General features: G+C 42.7%; 1 non-coding gene and 1 pseudogene across 1 annotated transcript; both read left to right on the forward strand.

Annotated features, from left to right (window-relative positions):
• The first annotated feature begins 2,899 nt into the window (after positions 1-2,899).
• On the forward strand, positions 2,900-2,974 carry Trnat-ugu (transfer RNA threonine (anticodon UGU)). Its single transcript has one exon. It is a non-coding gene; the product is annotated as a tRNA-Thr (tRNA).
• Positions 2,975-14,026: 11,052 nt separating this feature from the next.
• Positions 14,027-14,144, forward strand: LOC126420024 (5S ribosomal RNA; annotated as a pseudogene).
• Positions 14,145-26,166: the final 12,022 nt, after the last annotated feature.

Here is a 26,166-nt window from a genome sequence, read left to right on the forward strand (position 1 = left end):
AGTATGATTCATGTGGGTGAAACATCTAAATTATACACAGGTTCGCAGTGAAATTCTGGCGTTATACGGACCAAATGCAACGTCGTGTGTAGGCGAAGTGAAATGCTGTCGACAATTGGACCAAAGCCGCACGGATGTGGGTGATACTGATCGGGAAGTCCAGTTACTGCGTCAAGCGACGTCAATCTTTTCGGCTGGAAATAGAGGTAAATACATTTTCGTAAGGTTCACTTAGCAGACCCCGAATGTTTCCGTGAGCAAAGAGCGGGTTTCTGTCGCCGAGGAAATGAACGATTGGTAGAGCATTCCGACCGCTGTTTACCGAGACTTGAAGACTGTAGTGTTATGTATCCTTGTCGCTTTTAAGTGAAGTGCAGCACTGAATAAAAATTGCTCGGCTTTCCATAATATGTGTAACTCACTTTCTGAACTGGAATCTACATCTACATCTACATTTATACTCGGCAAGCCACCCGACGGTGTGTGGCGGAGGGCACTTTACGTGCCACTGTCATTACCTCCCTTTTCTGTTCCAGTCGCGTGTGGTTCGCGGGAAGAAAGACTGTCTGAAAGCCTCCGTGCGCGCTCGAATCTATCTAATTTTACATTCGCGATGTCCTCGGGAGGTATAAGTAGGGGGAAGCAATATATTCGATACCTCATCCAGAAACGCACCCTCTCGAAACCTGGCGAGCAAGCTACACCGCGATGCAGAGCGCCTCTCTTGCAGAGTCTGCCACTTGAGTTTGCTAAACTAACTGCTACCAGTGTTTGTTCCGCTATCATGTAATCATACAATAAAGGATCCTTCTTTCTATGTATTCGCAATACATTACATTTGTCTATGTTAAGGGACAGTTTCCACTCCCTGCACCAAGTGCCCATCCGCTGCAGATCTTCCAGCATTTCACTACAATTTTCTTATGCTGCAACTTCTCTGTATACTACAGCATCATCCGCGAAAAGCTGCATGGAACTCTCGACACTATCTACTAGGTCATTTATATATATTGTGGAAACCAATGGTCCCATAACACTCCCCTGTGGCACGCCAGAGGTTACCTTAACGTCTGTAGACGTCTCTCCATTGATAACAACATGGTGTGTTCTGTTTGCTAAAAGCTCTTCAATCCAGCCACACAGCTGGTCTGATATTCCGTAGGCTCTTACTTTGTTTATCAGGCGACAGTGCGGAACTGTATCGAACGCCTTCCGGAAGTCAAGGAAAATAGCATCTACCTGGGAGGCTGTATCCAATATTTTCTGGGTCTGATGAACAAATAAAGCAAGTTGGGTCTCACACGATCGCTGTTTCCGGAATCCATGTTGATTCCTACAGAGTAGATTCTGGTTTCCAAAAACGACATGATACGCGACCAAAAACATGTTCTAAAATTCTACAACAGATCGACGTCAGAGATATAGGTCTATAGTTTTGCGCATCTGCTCGACGACCCTTCTTGAAGACTGGGACTACCTGTGCTCTTTTCCAATCATTTGGAACCTTCCGTTCCTCTAGAGACTTGCGGTACACGGCTGTTAGAAGGGGGACAAGTTCTTTTGCGCACTCTGTGTAGAATCGAATTGGTATCCCGTCAGGTCCAGTGGAATTTCCTCTGTTGAGTGATTCCAGTTGCTTTTCTATTCCTTGGACACTTATTTAGATGTCAGCCGTTTTCTCGTTTGTGCGAGGATTTAGAGAAGGAACTGCCGTGAGGTCTTCCTCTGTGAAACAGCTTTGGAGATAGGTGTTTAGTATTTCAGCTTTACGCGTGTCATCCTCTATTTCAATGCTATCATCATCCCGGAGTGTCTGGATATGCTGTTTCGAGCCACTTACTGATTTAACGTAAGACCAGAACTTCCTAGAATTTTCTGTCAAGTCGGTACATAGAATTTTACTTTCGAATTCACTGAACGCTTCATGCATAGCCCTCCTTACGCTAACTTTGACATCGTTTAGCTTCTGTTTGTCTGAGAGGTTTTGGCTGCGTTTAAACTTGGAGTGAAGCTCTCTTTGCTTTCGCAGTAGCTTCCTAAAATTGTTGTTGAACCACGGTGGGTTTTTCCCGTCCCTCACAGTTTTACTCGGCACGTACCTGTCTAAAACGCATTTTACGATTGCCTTGAACTTTTTCCATAAACACTCAACATTGTCAGTGTCGGAACAGAAATTTTCGTTTTGATCTGTTAGGTAGTCTGAAATCTGCCTTCTATTACTCTTGCTAAACAGATAAACCTTCCTCCCTTTTTTTATATTCCTATTAACTTCCATATTCAGGGATGTTGCAACGGCCTTATGATCACTGATTCCCTGTTCTGCACTTACAGAGTCGAAAAGTTCGGGTCTGTTTGTTATCAGTAGGTCCAAGATGTTATCTCCACGAGTCGGTTCTCTGTTTAATTGCTCGAGGTAATTTTCGGATAGTGCATTCAGTATAATGTCACTCGATGCTCTGTTCCTACCACCCGTCCTAAACATCTGAGTGCCCGAAAGAACAGACACCATTGATGACCTGCAGCCGTCTACAACGAAATTAGAATTATATTAATACCGTCAGCTGCGCACGGGCGTTGATATAGATCAACGGGGACAGGTGAAAATGTGTGCCCCGACCGGGACTCGAACCCGGAATCTCCTGCTTACATGGTAGACGAAAGAACAGACACCATATCCATATAAGTATATAGTTCTGGCGATACCGACCATGACCTTCTACTTCTGTGCGGATGCACACATATTCCCCGAACTCTTACGGACTTGGAAGAATGTCTTGCACGAGTAATTAGTGTGTTGGGGTGGGACACTACGAATGTAGTGTGTGGACATACAAGGTGAGGATGTGAGTCTCGCGAGAGGCATGCACGAGATAGTCCCTGCAGTCGCACTATCACCTGTGCCCTCGATGGCTCAGATGGATAGAGCGTCTGCCATGTAAGCAGGAGATCCCGGGTTCGAGTCCCGGTCGGGGCACACATTTTCACCTGTTTCCTTTGATCTATATCAATGCCCGTGCGCAGCTGACGGTATTAATATAATTCTAATTTCGGAAGGAGGAATGTGTGGCGAGAGGTGCAACTGCAAGAAGTAGCTACAGCGGGCCCGGAGTACATAGTGGGCACCAGGCATCGCCCAGGCATAAATATGGGACCTAGTCAGCAAAATGACCAGTTTTAGGAAACATTTGAAAAAGACATTGAGTTACGACGCCGAAATATTGTCTTGGGAAGACACGGACCACTGGCAGTACACCCGATTCTACCAATGACGAGCTAATTGCTTACTATTCTGTGTAATACCATTTGTCCGAAATTTTTTCGATGCTTAGAACAGATTACAAAGCATTATGTGCGACTAAGTGCTGTGGTTTACCCCGAAATATCGCCAATATAACGTGCTACAATGCTGCTCACAATTTCAGGCATATGTTTTGCTTGGTCAAGCTATAATGTCCCATCACATTAGTGTGACCACCTGTCAAAAGCCTGGACAATCACCTTGCAGGAAGAGAGTTAATGACGTTCTAGAAGGCACTATCAGAGATGTGAAGCCATGCCGATTCCAGCGCGGTGGCCAGCTGCACTAGGTCTCTTGGTTGAGGACCCATGGCACGAATAACCCTGTCAAGTTGGTCTCACAGATTCTCGACTGGGAGAGTTTAGGGCCAGGGAAGTACATAAACTCATCCTAATGCTCTTTGAGTCATCCGCATACACTGTGGGCTGTGTGACATTTTGCATTGTTCCGTTTGTAGATGCCACAGTGCTGAGGAAAAAAAATTGCATGAAGGGTGTTACGTCTGCCACAGACGGCCCCTGCCAGGCAGACTACACGCAAGATAACCCTGGGTACCATATAACATACACAAGCATTTGCAGGCGCAACCAAGAGGAAAACAAAACCAAGGCGAACCTTTTTCTGCAGAGGTCGCCTCACAGATACGGGGAAAGTTGGAGTACTCCGCCGGCCTCCGCAGGCTTTATAAGGCCAGCGCAGCAGCAGTACAGCCGAGCTAGGACCAGCTCCGACGGACCTCACCGACACTCTTGATGAATGGTCGTCTACCAGTTATTTGTTTTTGTGTGTATACAGGGTGAGTCACCTAACATTACCGCTGGATATATTTCGTAAACCACATCAAACACTGACGAACCGATTCCACAGACCGAAGGTGAGGAGAGGGGCTAGTGTGATTGGTTAATACAAACCATAAAAAAATGCACGGAAGTATGTTTTTTTAACACAAACCTTTGTTTTTTAAAATGGAACCCCGTTAGTTTTGTTAGCACATCTGAACATATAAACAAATACGTAATCAGTGTCGTTTGTTGCATTGTAAAATGTTAATTACATCCGGAGATATTGTAACCCAAAGTTGACGCTTGAGTACCACTCTTCCGCTGTTCGATCGTGTGTAACGGAGAGCACCGAGTTACGAAGGGATCCAAAGGGAACGGTGATGGACCTTAGGTACAGAAGAGACTGGAACAGCACATTACGCCCACATGCTGACAGCTTTTTATTGGTCTTTTTCACTGACGCACATGTACATTACCATGAGGGGTGAGGTACACATACACACGTGGTTTCCGTTTTCAATTACGTAGTGGAATAGAGTGTGTCCCGACATGTTAGGCCAATAGACGTTCAATGTGGTAGCCATAATTTGCTGCACACTATTGCAATCTCTGGCGTAATGTATGGCGTACACACCGCAGTACATCTGGTGTAATGTCGCCGCAGGCTGCCAAAATTCGTTGTTTCATATCCTCTGGGGTTGTAGGCACATCACGGTACACATTCTCCTTTAACGTACCCCACAGAAAGAAGTCCAGAGGTATAAGATCAGGAGAACGGGCTGGCCAATTTATGCGTCCTCCACGTCCTATGAAACATCCTGTCAAAGGTCAGCCTAGTGTTAATTGCGGAATGTGCAGGTGCACCATCATGCTGATACCACATACGTCGACGCGTTTGCAGTGGGACATTTTCGAGCAACGTTGGCAGATCATTCTGTAGAAACGCGATGTATGTTGCAGCTGTTTGGGCCCCTGCAATGAAGTGAGGACCAATGAGGTGGTCGCCAATGATTCCGCACCATACATTTACAGTCCACGGTCGCTGTCGCTCTACCTGTCTGAGCCAGCGAGGATTGTCCACGGACCAGTAATGCATGTTCCGTAGAATCACTGCCCCGTGGTTTGTGAAACCCGCTTCATCGGTAAACAGGTAGAACTGCAACGAATTCTCTGTTAATGCCCATTGACAGAATTGCACTCGATGATTAAAGTCATCACCATGTAATTGCTGATGTAGCGACACATGAAACGGGTGAAAACGGTGACGATGCAGTATGCGCATGACACTACTTTGACTCAGTCCACCGGCTCTCGCAATGTCCCGTGTACTCATGTGTGGGTTCATGGCAACAGCAGCTAACACACCAACTGCACCCGCTTCTCCTGTGACGGGCCTGTTACGGACCCGTTTGCGTGCTACGACCATACCTGTTGCATACAGTTGGCGGTAGATGTTTTGCAATGTGCGGCACGTTGGATGCTCTCTGTCCGGGTACCCTGCAGGCTTCAGCTGCATTTCGTCAACACTCGCCATAGATGAGTATCATCTCCGCCTTTTCAGAGTTCGAATACAGCATGGTTACAGTTCCTACAACACTACACTATCACAGACGTCTGGTAACACGGTGTACTACAGTTGATCTGCGTGCGGAGACGAATGCAGAATAACAATAGCAGCAAGTGCTACATGCGGACACTGCGACAGCTAGACCAAACCACAACAGTGCACTACAGCCACACTCGTAAACACGGTCGTCATCGTAAACATGTCCCTGCAGATGCTGCTCGCCGACCGTGGTCCGTGTTTGTTACAACACGCAACTGAACGTCGGAGGTTTCAAGCGTCAACTTTAGGCGACAATATCTCCGGATGTAATTAACATTTTACAATGCAACAAACGGCACTGATTACGTATTTGTTTATATGTTCAGATGTGCTAACAAAACTAACGGGGTTCCATTTAAAAAAACGTAAGTTTGTGTTAAAGAACATACTTCCGTGCATTTTTGTATGGTTTGTATTAACCAATTACACTAGCCCCTCTCCTCACTTTCGGTCTGTGGAATCGGTTCGTCAGTATTTGATGTGGTTTACGAAATATATCCAGCGGTAACGTTAGGTGACTCACCCTGTATATTGATTGTTCGAGAAGTGTAGTTTAGTTTCAATAAACGACATTATACTGTCTGTTCTAAAATACTGAGTATTCACTAAATGGGTGGACATGACCTCCAACGATAGACGAATACTGTGTTCATCCATTGTGCCTTTCAGAGAGAGATGAAATCACCCAAGGAATGCAACGAAAACTTTCCCCAGACTATAACGCTCCGACGACTTTTGCAGTGTGTCTGCTTTCACACGTTTCGCGCTCTACACGCCAACGACCATACGTGCGATGGAGCATAAAACGTGGTTCATCTCAAGAGGCCACTTGTCGCCTCTCAGTGGACGGCGAGTTGTGGTACTGCTATGCAAATTGCAGCCTCCTTCGCCAATGAACAGCAGTCAGCATGGCTGCATGAATCAGGCGTCAGCTGCAGAGGCCCATACGCAGCAACGTTTGCTGAAAGGCCATTGAGAAGACACCGTTGGTAGCGCCTTGGCAACTGGGTGATCAGTTGCTCAACGGTTGCACGTCTATTCGCCCGTACACATTTGTGCAACCATTTTCATCACTTCATCCATGACCCATGGTTCACCAAAATTTCCTCGGCGCTGGTTGAGTATAGCACCATTTTGGCATGGTAGCATGCGAACAGGTTAGAAATTAGCCGTTTTGGAAAGGTTTCCACTCTTGACCCGAAAGCCTATGTTCATGCCCTGTTGAATCTTTTGGAAGCCAATGAAATTGAAACCGCGCTATCTTCTGCTGCCTCCACAGGTTTGGAATATACAACAGGAAGTACTGCCTTTCTGTCGGTACTAATTTCGAATAATTACGGCCCCTAATAAGTCTTTCTGATTAATACTTTCTTATCTAAAGTATTTCGTCTTGATTTACTCTGTCACCCTTCAATGTTTGTAAAAAGTGATTTTATCCACATTCTGTGTACTTAACAGAACGCTGATTATGTTTTTACAGTGTTTAAGATGTGTCACCATCCGGTCTGCCGAGCGCTGTTGGCAACTGGGGTGCACTCAGCCCTTTTGAGGCAAACTGAGAAAGCTACTTGATTGAAAATAGCGGCTCCACCCTCGGAAACTGACATACGGCCGGGAGAGCGGTGTGCTGACCACATGCCCCTCCGTATCCGCATCCGGTGACACCTGTGGGCTGAGGATGACACGGCGGCCGGTCGGTACCGCTGGACCCGTCAGGACCTGAAGAAAGAGTTAAGATTATAGACCGACAGGGTAAAAACCAGCAAGGAACTCCTGTACAAAATGAAAGAGCACGCACAAAGGAAACATTTCAACTTGCATTAAAAATATAACATCTGTCGTGTACAGTTTTCTTCTCACTAAGAAATCTATTGGAATCAGAACCTTCAAAATAGTGCACAATATTCTGTAGACGGATAAATAAAGTGTTGTCTGACAGTACGTTGTTTCTCCATTAAGTGTTCATGAATCGGTGCTGCAGTTAATTTGAAATGAGTGTAAACTTACTTCATTATATTACCGCTTAAAAATCAAACGCTGACTATTTCAAACGATATTTCAACGTGTAAAACACGAGTTGAGTTCAGACAGACTCAGATGTTATTTCCGTCACCAGATCGGGAGTCGTTCACCGTATCGTGCTATCCGGCTGTTCTCTACCTTGTTGCTGTCGATAGCGAGGCAGAGCGAAACCAAAGTCGGTGGCGCGCTGCTGAGAAGGTGAAAGTCATTATTGTCGTTCGAAACGAATTGCTCCTCTCTCACGCTCTTCAGAGTTCGGCATTAAAAAGTCATAATACGCTCATCGAAAACCCGGATGCCGAGTGAAAGTACGGGATCGTTTCTTCAGCAGGGTGGATGCTGCAGAGACACACCTACAAAACGAAACATTGTCGACAAGGCGCTTCAAACACAAGATTGTAATGGAAACGTTGTAATTCACCAAAAAAGAGGAAAACATCCATTTCTGTTAACTGCTCTATTAAACTTCACTATACCAGCAGCAGCGGGATTATCAGGAAAATGATAGCAACAAAATTTTGCAGGAAATAAGCTAGGATAGCTTGAAATAATTCCATAAAATTCCTGGAATTACGACGGCCAAACATGATTTTATTCAGCCACAAATCCAACGATTTACTGTAGGGCCATATTGTTCAACTCATATTTCAAGACTCAATAGCTCAGAGAAAACTTTGATGAACCATAAAAATGCTTCAAACTTTAACGTAAAATTCTTTTACTTGAACGTGGGCGTGAAATGATTAGCATCAATTTCATCAAATAAAGTCAAGTAAATATCATGGGCCCCGTCCTATCAGCTGAGAAAATGCTGAAAGAAGAAATTAACCTACTGATGACAGTCATTCCACAGAACAGCCCGCCTGTTGAAGAACATGCAACCTGCCACCCCCATTCGAACAAAAATTTCCTTTGATGTATCAGTGTAGTATCGATTCCTTCGTTGCTTCTAGTCTTTGGTGATATTAATTTCACTGATATTCTCTCTTTCACTGTTACAATGTCTTCAACGTGTACTACTATTCATAATTTTGGCCTTTGCGTTGTTTATCTTGGCAACGGCCTTGTCGCAGTGGATACACCGGTTCCCGTGAGATCACCGAAGTTAAGCCCTCTCGGGCGTGATCGGCACTTGGATGGGTGACCATCCAGGCCGCCATGCGCTGTTGCCATTTTTCGGGGTGCACTCAGCCTCGTGATGCCAATTGAGGAGCTACTCGACCGAATAGTAGCGGCTTCTGTCAAGAATACCATCATAACGAACGGGAGAGCGGTGTGTTGACCCCACGCCCCTCCTATCCGCATCCTTCACTGAGGATGACGCGTCGGTCGGATGGTCCCGGTAGACCACTCGGGGCCTCAAGACGGAGTGCTTGTTTTTGTTTATCTTTAACCATGCTTTTCTGATAAGTTGACTCTTCATTTCGTTATACAGATCTGCTACATGTTTCATACTTTTGGCGAGAAAGGCTGAGACGTTCTGTGCATTACAGTTGGCATCAGTATTTTTAAAAATTTCCATTTACTACTTTTTCGACAAGAAAATTAGATAACAGTGATAATAAACTACAGCCTCCCCTTAGGCCATTTTTACCAGGTACCCTTCTTACTTCGTTTGACTTCAAATCCTACCACGGTAGCATACCGTCACAAAAAAATTCGTCGATAGTCTTAACTGTTTTGAAATACTGGTCTGTTTCTTGACTATCCTCATAAATTAAATTGTGACATGATTCATTTTTGCTTCTCATACAGATATTCCGTCATAGCTGCGGCAGAAGCATTTGCTCGCATTTCATACCTTTCGTTCTGTTTATTCAGTTAGTTAATGTTGGTTTCCTACAACAGACTGATGTTGACCTGATAAAAGGACGTAAATGATTCACCGTTCTTTCCGTAAGAATGATTTCCAAAACAGTGTTTCAAAATTTTAAGATAGCGAAAGACTTGTCTTGACTGATTGGTTTTACTGGGTTTTCCGCCTCGCCTTCCCGTTTTAGTTTCTGCTCTTTTTCCCTATCTTTCCTGAGGCACGATATTCTCGTTCTCATTGCCCCAGTCATCCTAGCCCAGTTACATCCCTCAATAGTTTCTTAACTGTGCGGTGATTATTTTCCGCACACCCGTTGACCAGTCAGGCGTGGCAGTAGAAGATAGCAAAAGGAAAGCCGAGGTTTTAAATTGCACATTTAAGGAATCATTCACACAGCAAAATCGTACAAACATGCTATCGTCTGACCATCAAACAGACTCCCGTATGAGGACATAGCGATAAGCATCCCTGGCGTAGACCAACAGCTGAAGGAGTTGAAAGGAAAAGAGTCACCTGTTCCGGATGGAACTGCAATTCGGTATTACAAAGAGTACTTTTTCTGACCGCAGTGATGTCGGAGATTTGATGTTTCACCGGAGTCCCGATATTAATGGTACTCTCGTGAAATGGTCGTACGGAAAAATCCCCACTTCATCGCTCCCTCGGAGATGGTGTGTCCCATCGCTAGTGCGTCGACTACAACACCACGTTCAAACTTAAATCTTGATAATCTGTCAGCAGGAAGCGATCTAACAACTGTGCCAAACACTTGTTGTCTTATACAGGCGTTGTCGACCGCAGCGCCATATTCTGCCTGTTTACATATCTCTGAATTTGAATACGCTCGCCTATACCAGCTTCGTTGGCTCTTCAGTGTAAAAAGATAACTGGTCCCTCATAATTACGAATCAAAATCCTTAACATCAGATTGTTGCAGAATCCATGAACATATTTTCAATTCGAATATACAAGGGCTGTCCAGAAAGTAAGTTACGATCGGTCGCGAAATGGAAACGACTATGAAAATCCGATAAAGCTTTGCAAAGATGTGTTGGGTAGTGTCTCTAGTATGACTCTAGGTAGAATTATGTTGCTCTTTTCATTCCTGAGCTCTTAGTGAGCCCGTAAAGATGTTATAGAAAATAGTGTCTCCGGCCAAGTACAAGGGGCTGGCGAGAATTTTCCCCTGAAGTTATGCAACCAAAATTACATAACTGTCGTGCGGTTTCTTCTTCAAGACAATTCTCAGCCTCATTCTGCAGGGGCAATGAAGATGTTCCTGCATCGTTTCAATTGGAAATGTTTGGTTACCCAAAATACAGCCCGTAATTGTCTCCCACTGAGTTTCATCTCTGCTCAAACGAACCGCTGGCTATGAAGACAACATTTTGGCACAGACAACGAGCTTTAGGCCAGCGTGGAGAATTGGCGGAAAGCACTGGCGGCTGCCTTCTATGATGAGGGTATTGGAAAGTTGGTACAACGCTACGACGAATGTCTGAGTCAGAACGGCGACTACGTAGAGAAGTAGCTGAAAGGTGTAGCTAACTGTTACAAATGAAACATTTCTGATTTTCACTGTGATTTTCATTTCGCGATCAATCGTAACTTACTTTCTGGACAGCCCTCGTAATAAATTTACTTGAGACAAAAATGCTTCTGTGCACGAAGAAGCAGGGTTTTAGAAAGCATCGCTCATGAGAAACTCAGCTTGGGCTTTTCTCACATGATGTCTGCTCACCATGGAGGAAGGGCCACAGGCAGGTTTCATGTTTCTAGATTTCCGAAAAAACATTTGACACGGTGCCTCACTGCAGTCTGTTGACGAAGGCACGAGTATACGGTATACGTTCACAGATATATTAGTGGCTCGAAGAATTCTTAAGAAATAGAACCCAGTGGGTTGTCCTGGACGGCGAGTGTTGTTCAAGACAAGGCAAGTGCGATAAGAGCGCTGCTATTTTATACGTATGAAAATACTGAATACATTTTTTTTCCCAAAAGTTCGCGCCTCATGTAACGTGTGCCTTACATATCGTATTCAACTACTCAGCAATAATGACTGCTGGTTGGCAATGTGCTGCGCATTGAGCGATGTGGCGCAGCGGTTGGCACACTAGAGTCGCATTTGGGAGGACGACTGTTCAAATCCACGTCCGGCCACCTTTATTTAGGTTTTACCTTGATTTCCCTAAATCGCTTAATATAAATGCCGGAATGGTTCTTTCGAAAGGGCACGGCCACTTTCTTTCCCATCCTGTCCTAATCCCAACATCTGCTCTGTCTCTAATGACCTAGTTGTTGACGGGACGTTAAACACAAATCTCGTCCTCCTCCTCCTGTGCTGCGCATGTGAAAAGCGTCGTAATCTAAGTAATATGCTGAATTTGAAATAACGAAAATAAATCTAATTAAATACCAGAAGGAACTTATAGTGCACTTAGTTAAAACTATTTAACTGTAACTAAGTACTCAAGTACTTTATGAAATATGAGTAACATGAAGTACGAAACTTGTCTTAAAATTACCACAAATGAAATACTCCTCAAGTCAATAGAAAATAACTGTTTAATATTACCTACATTGTTCAGTGTAAATTAATCTGCTTAATAAGCACAATACCTGAAAATGCTGTCTGTGTACTGTTTGCTCACAAGAGTGCTAAGTGAGATGTGACCTGAAATAAAAGTAACTCATCTCATCCTAAGCATGATACTTTGTGTTGATGTACTAAGGTTCTCGAAAGCAAATTGAAATCAGTAAACGCAGCAGCTGAATAAAAATAATCTACTCACTGAAAATTTGTTTGTTGCTTGTCTGAAACAATTTGTGGCTTCTCGTGGCGTAAGGTGAAACGCACACACGATAAAACATTCAAAACTTTACTAAGGACGAAGAGGAGAGGTGTACTTCAAAGAAAATTGTTCTTGAAAAAATTAAACTCTGGTCACTGTCAAAAAATACTATAGAACATAAGAAGACTCTAACAAATACATAATTCTCTTGTTACTAAAAAAAAAATACAGACATTTAAATTAACTACACTACATGTGACATAATGGAAGCAAAGAGATCAAATTAACACTAGTCATGAATATTATTACTAACCTAAGAAACAAAGATTTCCTTCAGTTTATAGTTCTGACATACATACATATCATTCTCATCATGCATTGGTTACTTCGAAATATTCATCCAAAAAGTGTCCATAGCATCAATAACATTTTTTTACAAACAAGTTTTCATCTTCGTAATAAAACATTTCAGATAACTGATCCCGAATTCACAAATATCAAATCTGTTTCTCAGAAACTCAACTGCTTGCTGCTACACCTCGAATAAGAGTGACGCAGCGTTGCACAACTCGTATGTGAAATTGTGCAAGAGCGTTGTACGAATATGTAAGACCATTATTACATACAAAATATGAGCGCTTGTGGTGGCACTAGTATGATTAGAAAGCATCTATATACACAAACAGTTATGCAATAATCTGTGCAAGATACAAAAGTAAAGTTTAACTAGTGGAGCCACTGACCAAACATCAATATCTTCTAATGGTGGCAAATGGCTATGAAAATGTGCAACAAAATTTAGTGTTTGCACGATAATTGTTCTTATGTCACTATCACTCCGAGAATTTCTGCTTACACAGAACTAACGACTAAGATGTAAAACATAGGAACAGTAGTAATAAAAGGAGAAACAAAAAAATGTATCATAGTTCATGTAAAGAAAAAAGGAAATGGAATTTAGTGCAGTTCAGAGTCAAAGTGTCAGCCAGTCTGTGTGATATTTTATTCTAGTGCCACATACTACTCTTAACGTACCGACCAGCTTTCTAACTTCTTTACTTTATACGTGTTTCATGAACTTATATTTTCATTGAAGACTCATACATGTCTCATAATATGTTTCATCTCAGTTTATCTTTCAAAAGTACATAAAAATGCGGTTCGTGTCAATTTATCTACAAAAAACTGTCAGTTTACCTGCCAAAAACATTATATTCAAACTTCCCTCAAATATGTCGTCATCACATCATCATAGCTAGATAATATAACCTTTATTCAACCTGCCTATAGTCATTTATATTTCCATAGTGCAATCAACATCTTTCTTCAACCAAAGGAATTCCATTCGACCTGCCTACTCACACATTTCACTACTTTCTGTACTCATTTCTTTCTCATTTCTAGGTGCACCTGCTATATTCTCTATTTACTGTATTCTTCTATCCATATTTTATAATTATCTTATTATTTATGACATTTACCTTATTTATAACGGCTAGCAGTGAATGATTATCCTAAATAAGCTCCCACAAAACTATAGGCCCCACAATATGCATATACTCTCAAAACCATTTCATCAGAAAAGCAATGCAGCCAAATTCATTGTCGTACACATATAAACATGGCAAATACTTCATCAGATAGGCAATGAGTAAAGTATCTTACCTTACGCATCTGCTGCAACAAATCATTATGGTAAACCAGTAAACAGGCAACGGCCTTGCCACAATGGATACACCGGTTCCCGTCAGATCACCGAAGTTAAGTGCTGTCGGGCGTGGCCAGCACTTGGATGGGTGACCATTCTGGCCGCCATGCGCTGTTGCCATTTTTCAGGATGCACTCAGCCTCGTGATGCCAATTGAGAAACTACTCGACCGAATAGTAGCGGCTCCGGTAAGAAAAAAAAAAAAAAAAAAAAAAAAAAACAATCATAACGACCGGGAGAGCGGTGTGCTGAACATAATACACCCCTCCTTCTGCATCCTACGTCGAGGATGACACGGCGGTCGGATGGTCACTTGTGGCATGAAGACGGAGTGCTTAAACCAGTAAAAAAATGAAATACACATTCTTAAGCTAAGACAGATCATACACATAAAGTTCATCATAAAAACAATGCAGCAACTAAAGCAAAATATGTCATCAAAAAAATGCGGGATACCAGTGTCATTACAAAATGCCAATTCTTGGCATTCCTCTCGTGGAACGTCAGCCAGCAACTTCGGGAATGACACTGAGGAGTTCTGTGGGTCGCTGATACGACTGCGGAAGATCAAGAAATAGAACCACAAGAAAAGTGTGTAACCCGTGTAAAAAATTTGTTTGCCCCGATCATTCCAAGATTATCTGTATTTTTTGTTCATAGAATCATGATTAGATTTGTTTTTGCACGAATATGTGTTTTTTGAAAGTAAAACAAAGCCAATGATGCTATCTTCCTTAAAATTGTGACTTACTGTGAAAAGATTGTTGTTTTTTCAAATATGAGGTCATATGTATACTTTTTGTTGATAGTTTTTAATAAGCATTACTATTGGCAACACACACAACACTCAATAAAAATATTTGAAAATTCAATGGCCTCTTTTTTTAGTTTAGAACATGACATACATGTGTAATCCTTGCGACCACTTACGTTTCTTTTTAGTGTGCGACCACTGCAGGGTTAAGCACTAGTCATATTTACATCATGAAATTTTTACTCTGCAGCGGAGCGTGCGCTGATATCAAACTTTTTGGCGAATTAAAACTGTGTGCCGGACCGAGACTCGAACTCGAGACCTTTTGCGAGCAAGTGCTCTAGAAACTGAACTACCGAAGCACGACTCAGGACCCGTCCTCACAGTTTTACTTCCGCCAGTACCTCATCTCCTAACTTCCGAACTTCACGGAAGGACTCCTGTGAACCTTGTAATACTAGCACTCCTGGAAGAAGGGAGTCATATTATGCAACAATATTATGTACATTTCACAACATTACCATACTCCATAGCAATAAAATTGATTAATAAGTGCTGAAAGTGTAAAAAAGTGAAAAAGTTGTAGATTAGTAGCATATTATTCATTTAGAGAACCGGCTTTTGAAGCTGAATGCAAAGCGTATCTACTGCCGCGAACGCACATTTTGTGAAGGGCCACGGAGATAAGATACGAGAAATTAGGGCTCATACAGAGGCACACTGACAGTCGTTTTTCCCTCGCTCTATTTCCGAATGGAACAGGAAAGGAAATGATTTAGCAGTGGTACAGGGTACCTTCCGTCACGCACCGTACGGTGGCTTGCAGAGTATGTAAGTAGATTTAAATGCAGATGTAGATAATTCTGCAGAAAATATCCTTATGGACCCTGTCGGCCTGTCTCAGATGTGACATGTGACGCAGTTCACAACAATAGAACGGGCCCTGCAGCGGCTCACGCCATTGCATAGCAACAGCTCGAGGCGATGCGGCTGGCGAATAGCACGGATGCGTCCGTACGCAGTCGGCTGAATCTTAAGAAAACCGGTAAGTGCTGTAGGGACACTGAGCAACGATGGCAAACTGCAGGTAAGCCAGACCTCGGCACTCAAAACGCAGGTGGCAAATCGATTGTACCTTCCTGTGGCAACATTACGAAAGTTCTCACAGGTGCGTGTATTTAATGAATGCAGATATCTTCGACATTGCAGTTTTATTTACGGTAAGTGGACTTGGTAGATCAGTCATCCAGACTATTTATATTTACGGTAACTGGACTTTGTAGGTCAGTCATCCAGACTATTTATCAAGGCTTGTCTGAGGCAGTATGTATTTGAGAGGCGTGACATTAAAAAAATCTCGTAATTACAGGAAAATAGGAAGACTACGAGTTATTTATCCTCCAACGAAGTTTCCATGCCAAGTGATCTTTGTATTCGCTCGTGTAGACGCTATTCAGTAAGTCGAGCGGATCACCATGACGTCTTGAACGCACGTTTTTCATGTGAATGTCAAGGGAAGTAAAGCATTTGTTTAAGAACTTCTGACGATTATAGACGAATTTAAAAAAAATTAAGCTGTATTTTTGCCAGAAAACTTATTTGTATTTTAAATAATAAGTGCTTTACAAACGGAATGAAATGCTATTTGAATAGTTTTTTCTGCTTACGTATAATAAAAGAATTTGGTTCAACTTTCAGCTTTGTGTCAGAGTTATATATACTTTGAAACCCAGTATAGTGCGCGCGTATTTTTTTGCTCCTCACATCCCAAGTAGTCATTCGGTAGAGGTTTGTTTTCTTTTGTTTTAGGGCACTAAACAAAGAAAAGTACGAGGTCATCCACATGGGTAGTAAAAGAAATCCGATATATTTTCGGTATACGATAAATCGCTCAAATCTAAGGGCTGTCAATTCGACTAAATACCTAGGAATTACAATTACGAGCAACTTAAATTCGAAAGACCACGTAGACAACATCGTGGGGAAGGCGCTTTGTTGGCAGAACACTTAGAAGATGCGACAAACCCACTAAAGAGACAGCCTAAATTACACTTGTCCGTCCGCTGCTGGAATATTGCTAGACGGTACGGGATCCTTGCCAGGTAGGATTGACGGAGGACATCGAAAAAGTGCAAAGAAGGGCAGCTTGTTTAGTGTTATCGCGCAATAGTCGTGAGAGTGTCATTGATATGATACCCGAGTTGGGGTGGCAGTCACTGAAACAAAGGCGGTTTTCTTTGCGGCGAGATCTATTTACGAAATTTCAATCACCAACTTTCTCTTCCGAATGTGTAAATATTTTGTTAACACCTACCTACGTAGCGTGAAAGATCATCATAATAAAATAAGAGAAATCAGAGCTCGAACGGAAAGTTTTACGTGTTCATTTTTCCCATGCTTCATTCGAGAGTGGAATGGTAAAGTAATAGTATGAAAATGGTTCGATGAACCCTCTCCCAGGCACTAAAGTGTGAATTGCAGAGTAACCATGTAGAGGTAGATGTAGAGACAAAAACAACTTGGATAATACGCCCCTATGTCAAAACTAGAACACGGAGACAAAGAGAGGAGTTTAAAACGACTACACGTTAACCCCAACCGACGGAAGAGAAGACAGCTAAAAACAGGGACGTGGAGAAAGGTTTATCAAATACAACATAGAGAAACGGAGGATGTGAATTAAAGATTAAATGTCCTTCGTCATGTTGCTACGACGGATAAAAAGTAAAACGTTGTCGACAGCCCGCGTCTCGTTCGCTAAAACGGCCGGTAACTCAGACGACAAACACAAATGAGAACGTAAGTGTTTGGAAAAACGGCACTCCGTCAGGAAATGACGGATCGTCAAAGGTTGAGGGCAATGAGCACAAAGTGGTGGGGGAGCACCTCTTAACAAGTGGCGATAGCTAAAAAGACGGTGCCCGATAGGCGACCTAGCTGAAATGATCTCCTCACGACAACTGGGCGAGAGGTCACCCAAGCCGCTGGAAGAGGCTTAATAACCCGGAGCTTGTTCCCATGAAGGGAGGTCCAGTGGTGATACCAAAGTGACGCCATCTGTTGACAGACGGCAACACAGAGATCATCGAAGGGAACGTAACATCTAGCGGCATGAGGTACGAGGACTGCAGCCTTTGCAGCAACGTCAGCGGCCTCGTTTCCTGTCAAACCGTCGTGACCAGGAACCCACAGAAACATCACAGTGGCTCCATCAAGAGTGAGAAAGTGGCAGCTTTCCTGGACCAGCTGCACTAAGGGATGGACGGTGTACAGCACACAGAGGCTTTGAAGCGCACTGAGACAGTCGGAGCAGATAACGCAATGGAAAACCCTATGTCGCCCTATGTGCTGCGTGGTCTAGTGGCTAGTCGGTAGATGTCGCTGTAATTAGAGCTGCTGATATGGTCACTGGGCAAAGAATTAGTCACCCCTAGAGAAGTCATTACAAGTGTCATTTAATACCATGTAATTCCGCCCCTGTGCTTAATGACCAGTTAGGAAGTGAGTCCACCAAGTTGTGCGCATACGTCGCAACCAGGTTAAGCAATTCGCCGAATATCTGATCGCTCAGTTCCACGAAATTGCCGGGATGCCGGTGTCGGCGTTTACCCACTTTTGCAATACGTCCCTCGGGTTATCTGTGGGCTTTAAGCCATGTGATATTTGCAGGCCCTTCGAGACGTAAAAGGGTGAGGGAGAGTTCAGAAAACCAGTCACATATTCTTCCAGTTCGATGAACTTTCCTATTGTCGTCTTTATTTGCCTGTATGAATAACCGCCCTTGCGAAGTGGTCGACTCCAAATGTTCATTGCTTTGTGTTCATGTCGCAATGTTCTCTCGCTAGCAGGTTGGGATGGACCTTCATTCACTACCTGCAGAAATTCCTGTCGGGATTGGAAGTGATTTTTATTCACAAGCCGTGAAACGCGTCTCCTGTCCCTCTCAGTCAGGACCTTTTCAGACCAAAATTCTGACATCGTGTTTCATGGTCACGTGCTTAAACCACTGCTTGTAGATACGTTGAGTAGAACGCCGAGAAACGCCAACAAATCTAGGAACTTCACACACCGTATGATGCGATTGTCCGTTTTTGTTATTCTGTCACATCCTTACATTTGCCCACGTTTATGTATCATATCCGCTTGAAACATAAATGTCTCACTGATCGCTGCCGCCTTATGCTCACGTAGGGGCACGTGACTCTATCGCTGCGCCATCTAAAAAGGCTTAACGATTCATCAGTGCGTGTGCCCTGGGCTGACTAATTTTTTTGTTCGGTGAGCTTATATTGATTCTTCTCGCTGCCAATTTTGGCGAACTAAAACTACTGTGCGCAATGTGTCTGACATTACAGTTGTCATTGTCTCATGCTGTGGCCTGCCGGGGTGGCCGAACGGTTCTAGGCGCTACAGTCTGGAACCGCGCGACCGCTACAGACGCAGGTTCGAATCCTGCCTCGGGCATGGATGTGTGTGATGCCCTTAGGTTAGTTAGGTTTAAGTAGTTCTAAATGCTAGGGAACTGATGACCTCAGAAGTTAAGTCCCATAGTGCTCAGAGCCATTTGAACCATCTAATGCTGTGTTTAATTTGGTGACTAGTAATTGGTAGCAGCGAGTATCATTTGTACATCATCTCTTACACCCCTGATCTGACACCACAAGTATTAATCGTTCACTCTGAGATGACTGTCTAAGCAGAGAATCTGTTTCGACAGAAGGTGAAAGACTGTGCATATCTTCGGGATGATATTCACTTGTTTCCGGTCGCTATCGGTATAAGAATTCGATATTATGTATAAGGAGAAGCTCCATTAAAGCATTAGTAAATTTAAACTATTTTAATTTCCGTTACTCATAACATGTACGTCTACGTTTATGTCTACATGGCAATTCAAACTTAAGTGTCCGGCAGAGGATTCATCAAACCACTTTCAGACTACATGTCTACCGTTCCACTCGGAAACAGCAAGGGGAAAAACGAACATTGAAATCTTTCCATGCAATCTTCCATTTCTCTAATTTTATTACTCTGATGTCCGCCTCCGTACCGCAGCGGTAACGTAACAGCCTACCACGCAAGGGGGACGTGTCCGATTCCCGGCAGGGGACTGGGTGTTTTGTGTTCATTTTCATCATAATTGACACGCAGGTCGCCGAAGTGATGTCGACTAAAGACTTGCAATACGGTGACCGAACCCCGAAGGGGATATCCCGGCCAATAAATGCCATTACCATGATCATTTCTCCCTATGTAGACGGGCGTCAATAAAATATTTTCACGTTCGGAGAAGGCAGTTGGTGATTGAAATTTCGAGAAAAGATCTCGCCGCAACGAAAAACTCCGTTGTTTTAATGATTGCCCTGTCAAATATCGTATCATATTCGTGCATCTCTCTCCCATATTGTACAATAATACAAAACGAGCTGTTCTTCTTTTGAACTTTTCCGATGTCCTACGTCAATCCCATCTGGTAACGATTCCACACCGCACGGCAGCACTGTAGTAGAGGACGGATAGTGGTAGTGTAAGCAGTCTCTTTAGTAGACCAGTTGCATCTTCTAACCGTTCTTCCAATAAAAGGCAGTCTTTGGTTCATCTTCCCCACAACGTTATCAATGTGATCGTTTCAATCTAAGTTGTTCGTAATTCTAGTCCCTAAGTGTGTAGTTGAAGTGACAGCCTCCAGACTTGTGCGATTTATCGTGTAACGGAAATTTAGCTTAGAAGGTCGCGGGAAAAAACGAAAATGCTTTGGTCTCAGAGGATGTTGGTTAAACAAAAGACGAGGGTACACCTAGGAACAATCTAGTTCAATGCATTCCGGCTCAAATCGTTGTAAGTACTGGAAGTTGGCTGAAGCCGGGGATAAGTTCATCTGACTGTTTTTACCAAGAACCTAATGTTGTTCAGTAACGATGGGTTAAATACTGTTGATGATTAAACATTTGTTGCTGTTAAAAGAAATTTATCTTACAGTGGAATAGAAGTACTAGGGGCGGTCAAATGAAAACAAGACAGATGGGGAAAAAGTAAGTAAACTGTCCATTAGTTCTAAAGTAATCGTCACATTTTTAATACATTCGTCCCACTGAGTGACGACGTCATCTATGCTGCCGATTGGAGTGGCCGAGTGGTTCTAGGCGCTTCAGTCCGGAACCGCGCTGCTGCTACGGTCGCAGATTCGAATCCTGCCTCGGGCATGGATGTGTGTGATGTCCTTAGGTTAGTTAGGTTTAAATAGTTCTAAGTTCTAGGCGACTGATGGCCTCAGAAGTTAAGTCCCATAGTGCTCAGAGCCATTTTTGATCAATGCCTTCACAGAAACTGTTTGCAGCTGCTTATTGAACCATGATTACACCCCGAAAGAAATCGATAGCCTTGAAGATCTTTTTTCAGGACACCAAAAATATAGAAGTCGCATGTGGAGATATCGGGACTGTATGGAGGATGTTTAAGAGCTCCCCACTGAAACTTCTGCAGCGTACTCTAAACACCTTTGTCAACATGCGGGCCCACTGCAGAAGTTTACCTGGACGCCCTTACACATTTTGCAGACAGTCCCCACCTCTCCCCAAACAGTTTACATAGTTTTGGAACCCTGAAGAAACACATTTGTGGCCTTCGATTTGTTTCGGACGAAAGGGATGCACGCCTGGGTACAACCATCGTTCCATAGGCAACAGCGAACATTTTTCCATGAGGGCACTGATCGTCTTCACTCATCGTAGTGGGATAAATATGTTGACAGTTAAGGCGATGAAATAATAAACAGTTTACCTACTTCTTTTTCATTTATTTGACTACCCTTTATACAATTCACTACATCTCCTGTAAGTACTAGTGATTTGAGGAATGATGTCCCTACAAACATTCCTGAACACCGTGCGCTTTCTTGGACGTCGTCCGACCTTACCGATTGCTGTGGAGTGAGTATACTGGTGGCAATTGTTGGTACTGACGTTAGAAGTACGGCACTGACTAACCACACAGATAAAGCCCTTGCTTCCTTGTGAGCAAACCCGATGCCATTCCAGAACACTCACACATATTAGAATCCCCGACTTCCACTGAAAAGTTATACAGAAAACCTTCCATTATTCTTACGAGCAGCAGAATGTTAATCTTTGTCCAGATTTCGCCACACATCGGAAAGCGTCCCAGATTTTGATAGCCGTGTCAGTTGTATAAATCACCATGACGATTTATTCTTCCGGATACAGAAACGACTAATTTTAAGCCATTTTTTTGCGTTCATACAGTAATACAGTCAGACCAAAAGTAAATTGTGTCCTATTTCTCTATTTTTTTTACTATCGGAATATTTTATGATCTCTGGCACGAGTCGGATACACAGATAAACAGAGGAGTGCCTAATCGATCGGAAGTTCAATAATCTGTAGGGACGTAACTGACGCGAAGCAAGGCCAATTCCCTTACGCCCCTCCCCCCCCCCCCCCATCCCCTTCCTCGCATGTGGTGGTAACATGGATAGTGGAACTTACTTAAATTATATTGACAGGGATTGGCTTTTCTTAAAAATACTATGTACTGTTTCCTTTAATTTTAAATTTTATCGGATATTTAAGTAACGTTTCCTTTTCTTCGACTCATTACATCTCTTCATCAACAGCTGTGTAATAACTATAAATAACATCTTTAATTTTCTTGCTGAATATTATTTAAGTAACTAATGTAAATGATTGATTTTGGAACACCATATGGTGGTTTAATGTTTCTACAGCAAAATAAATAGAAAATATAATTTTCTGCTTCGTGTTTGAGATGTTATGGTCTCCAATAACGAGTTTTCTTCATCCATGACATATCCAGTTTTTAGTTTTCTCTGAAATATTTCAGTAGGTAACGCTTGTTTTGTTTTGAAAAAATTGTTTTATTTGTTGCTTTTTCTGTCCATTTGACCTATAATATGCGTCTATCAAATTACACTTTAAAACGATAGCTATGTCACTGTGGTCTATATTTACAGACTCACGTCAAAACTTTACTATAAAAGTATTTACAATGTTTCTATTATTTTTGTAAATAGAAAATTTTCATTCCTCCACTTTGAAGCATTGTGCAGGATTTTTCCATACTGGTTCGATGTAAACGACACTGTGTGTCAACTTGTTTGTTACCGAGTGTAATGTTTCGGTCAGTTGGTGTTACCAGCTTCCTTAGTACCTGCCTACATGGACTTCGTGGCTACAGATAATACGAATACGTATCCACTGAGTCGCGGCATTTACTGCTGACAGAAAAGTTCAGTATTATTCTTTTTGGACATAGGTTGAGTATATGGCAGGACGTATGTCACGGTTTGGAAATGGCAGTTGGTTGATATTCCGGAGCGATATGATGGACAAGGCTCAGAGATACACGAAAGTGGTATTGCGTCGCACGGTACCAGTAACGGAGCTACAGGGGTAACATGCGTGATGTTGTAACTGGGTTTTCCAATTTCGATACTGCATTCAGAGATATGTCCGGAAGAGAAGACGGTGAATGTTGTGTTCATGGCTCAAGAGGCCCACGGCAGTACCACGAGAGGCAGTCACCAGGTGGCACTTGCCGACTGGGCTTATTTTCTGCTTCCACGCCAGTGTGTCAGTCCGTCGTATTCGTCTGCCAATAGTGCTGCAGGCCGTCAATCGGGGACTACTTTGCGTCCATCTCGTTGTAACGCCCTTCGGATCTTCGGTCTTGGCTAACACTCAGCGGTAGAGCAATGAGATTATTATTTCTTATGTATCGATATCGACGTTACAAACAGAACATTGATGAACTGAACCCTCGACTTGTGCGAGATATTTACTTCACCAAATGTCGCAATTAAATCGTTTATAATCGATGGTTTATCAGTTGCTATTTAAATATTAATGATAAGTTCAAATTAGATCCAGCAACGCCAAATTCCCTATAGAGTGGTTGTAATCTCAAATCTACAATCAGTCGTAACAGTGTTATTAATTCCTAACCTAACGACAAAGGGGTTTCTATATAAGCGCCGAGCGCTTCAGTCAAATAATATCGCAGCACGTTATCTCTATAAATAATATTATAAAACTTGAATGACAAATGCGTGAACTGACACGATATGCTGCTTTATTACACGATATTAGTTACTTCCTAACAGAGCCATGAGGAAGATGCTTTCTCGGGTGTTGGGGGGAATTATAAATTATATGATTCGTAACTATCGCCAAGTTCCATAGTCCATTAGTTGTTACGAATGAAATTGTCTATCTGTGTTCACTTCCTAACTAGTGTTAACTTCAGGTTATCCAATTCTGTAAAACAATCTAATTGCGCCTACATATACGAGCATTCAAAAGTACGACCTGCTTCGTCTAACTCTCGTAACGTAGTGACAATGGATTGAATTATCCTTAGCCATTACTCACGAATCTCAATGAGTACTCACACGGAGTATTCTTTGGGAATAATGGTTCTACTCTGCGAATTTTAATTACAATGATTTTGCGATTTACTATGATTTTGAATTTTGAGTTTGATTTTACTGGAATCCTATTTTTCTTTCGTATGTTAATAAATTACTAAGTATTAGTTTCCTGATTCAATTACTGGTTAATGTCCAAATAATAGTGTTAACTGGAAATTTGTTTGCTTGTTCATTTTTCATGGAATTTGAAACTTGTTTGGGGAAATCTTTGGGAATTTTGGAGCTAATTTTTGATTTTCATTTCTCGCCCGAGGAAGTGGCATTACATCGTACTAGCGGAGATGGAGGTCCTTCCGCCGACAGGTGGACACACTCTCAGTGAAATCCCTGCTGCACCTCTACTACAGACAATTCCTGCACTCCAGCCATTCCGACATGTGTCGGAATGCCCTGCATTGCGCTACGGAACACACTTCTGCGAGTTCCGTTCAAACGACTGCTCTCTCACTTTTTACGGAGCTCTAGGGCAGTTTAGCGATTGTCGGCAGAATTACTTTCAGTCACAGATTAATATCATAGGCCGCCAACAGACAGCGAACTTATTTAGATATCACTGCACTAGATATAGAGCATGAAGCGCCAGCTAGCAAACTGTTATCGAACTTAGGTAAAATATTGTATCATAATTGTTATAAATGTTGTTGGTTATTTCTTATTGTGTTGCCACATTTCTTTTCTAGTGCTGTCCTGTCAAGGAAGTGTTTAATTAAATTGCCACCTACTTTATTGAACCATAATACGAAGGTGTGCTGAAAAGCAATGCCTCCAGACTTTTTATCTGAAAACTGTTCAAGCTTTCTACATAAAACAAACATTATTAACATTCCGCATCTTTATTCTTTATGTCTTCACATTTGCAGCCTTCTGCCGCTAGAGGGCTCCGAATTGCAGAGTGTAATGTGGCGGCGTGTGTCGCATCGGTGCGTGAGAGATCCTCAGAAAACTGAAACCATCAATTCGAATAGTTCGTCCATATGTTGAGCAGCCTCCCCTTCAGCAGACAATGCCAGACCACACAAGAGCACAGCGACATCTGCAACCGTCCGACGCCTTCGTTTCACTGTGATTGTTCATACTCTATAAAGTACTCATTTAGTCTCATCCGATTTTCGTCTGTTTCTGAAACCTCAGTAACGCTTTTGAGGACGTCACTTTGATAGTGATGAAGCGGTACAAGCGGAGCTGAGGTTTTGGTTCCTTCAAAAAAGTCAAACACTCTACAGTGACGGTACCAACAAACTGGGCTCTCGTTAGGAGAAATCTGTCACTCGCCAGAGTGAGTATGTTGAAAAACAAATATGTAGACACGAATAAAAAAGGTGTACAATGTTAATAAAGCCTGTCTTATTTAAAAAGCTTTAAGAGTTTTCACGTTAAAAATTCGGAGACATTACTTTTTGGCACGCCTTCGTAGCAGTAAATTTTCCACTGCTGTGGATATTTGATCTGAATTCATTTAGTAACATTCAGTTGCAACATCCCAGCAGTGAATAACTGGGTCAGTTGCAGCAAAATGCGACTGGGGAATGCCTTTCGTAAAACTAGGCAAACGGAATCTACTTGTTCAACTGCATTATTGTTTCCAAGATGTCGTATACGAGCAAGAAAACCTGTGATTCACAAGGGTATTACTATGCTCCTGGGCCGGCCGCTGTGGCCGAGCGGTTCTAGGCGCTTCAGTCCGGAACTGCGCTGCTGCTACGGTGGCAGATTCGAATCCTGCCTCGGGCATGGATGTGTGTGGTGTCCTTAGGTTAGTTAGCTTTAAGTAGTTCTAAGTCTAAGGGACTGTTGACCACAGATTGTCAAGTGGCATTTGAACAATTTGAACCATTTTGTGTTCTTGGAGGAAAACGAGCTTTCCTCAGAGAACCAGCACGAATTTAGGGATATCCATTTGCGCGGAGAAAAGATTGCTTTAT

The sequence above is a fragment of the Schistocerca serialis genome, chromosome 9, assembly GCF_023864345.2.
Source record: "Schistocerca serialis cubense isolate TAMUIC-IGC-003099 chromosome 9, iqSchSeri2.2, whole genome shotgun sequence".
NCBI classification, from domain to species: Eukaryota; Metazoa; Arthropoda; class Insecta; order Orthoptera; family Acrididae; genus Schistocerca; species Schistocerca serialis.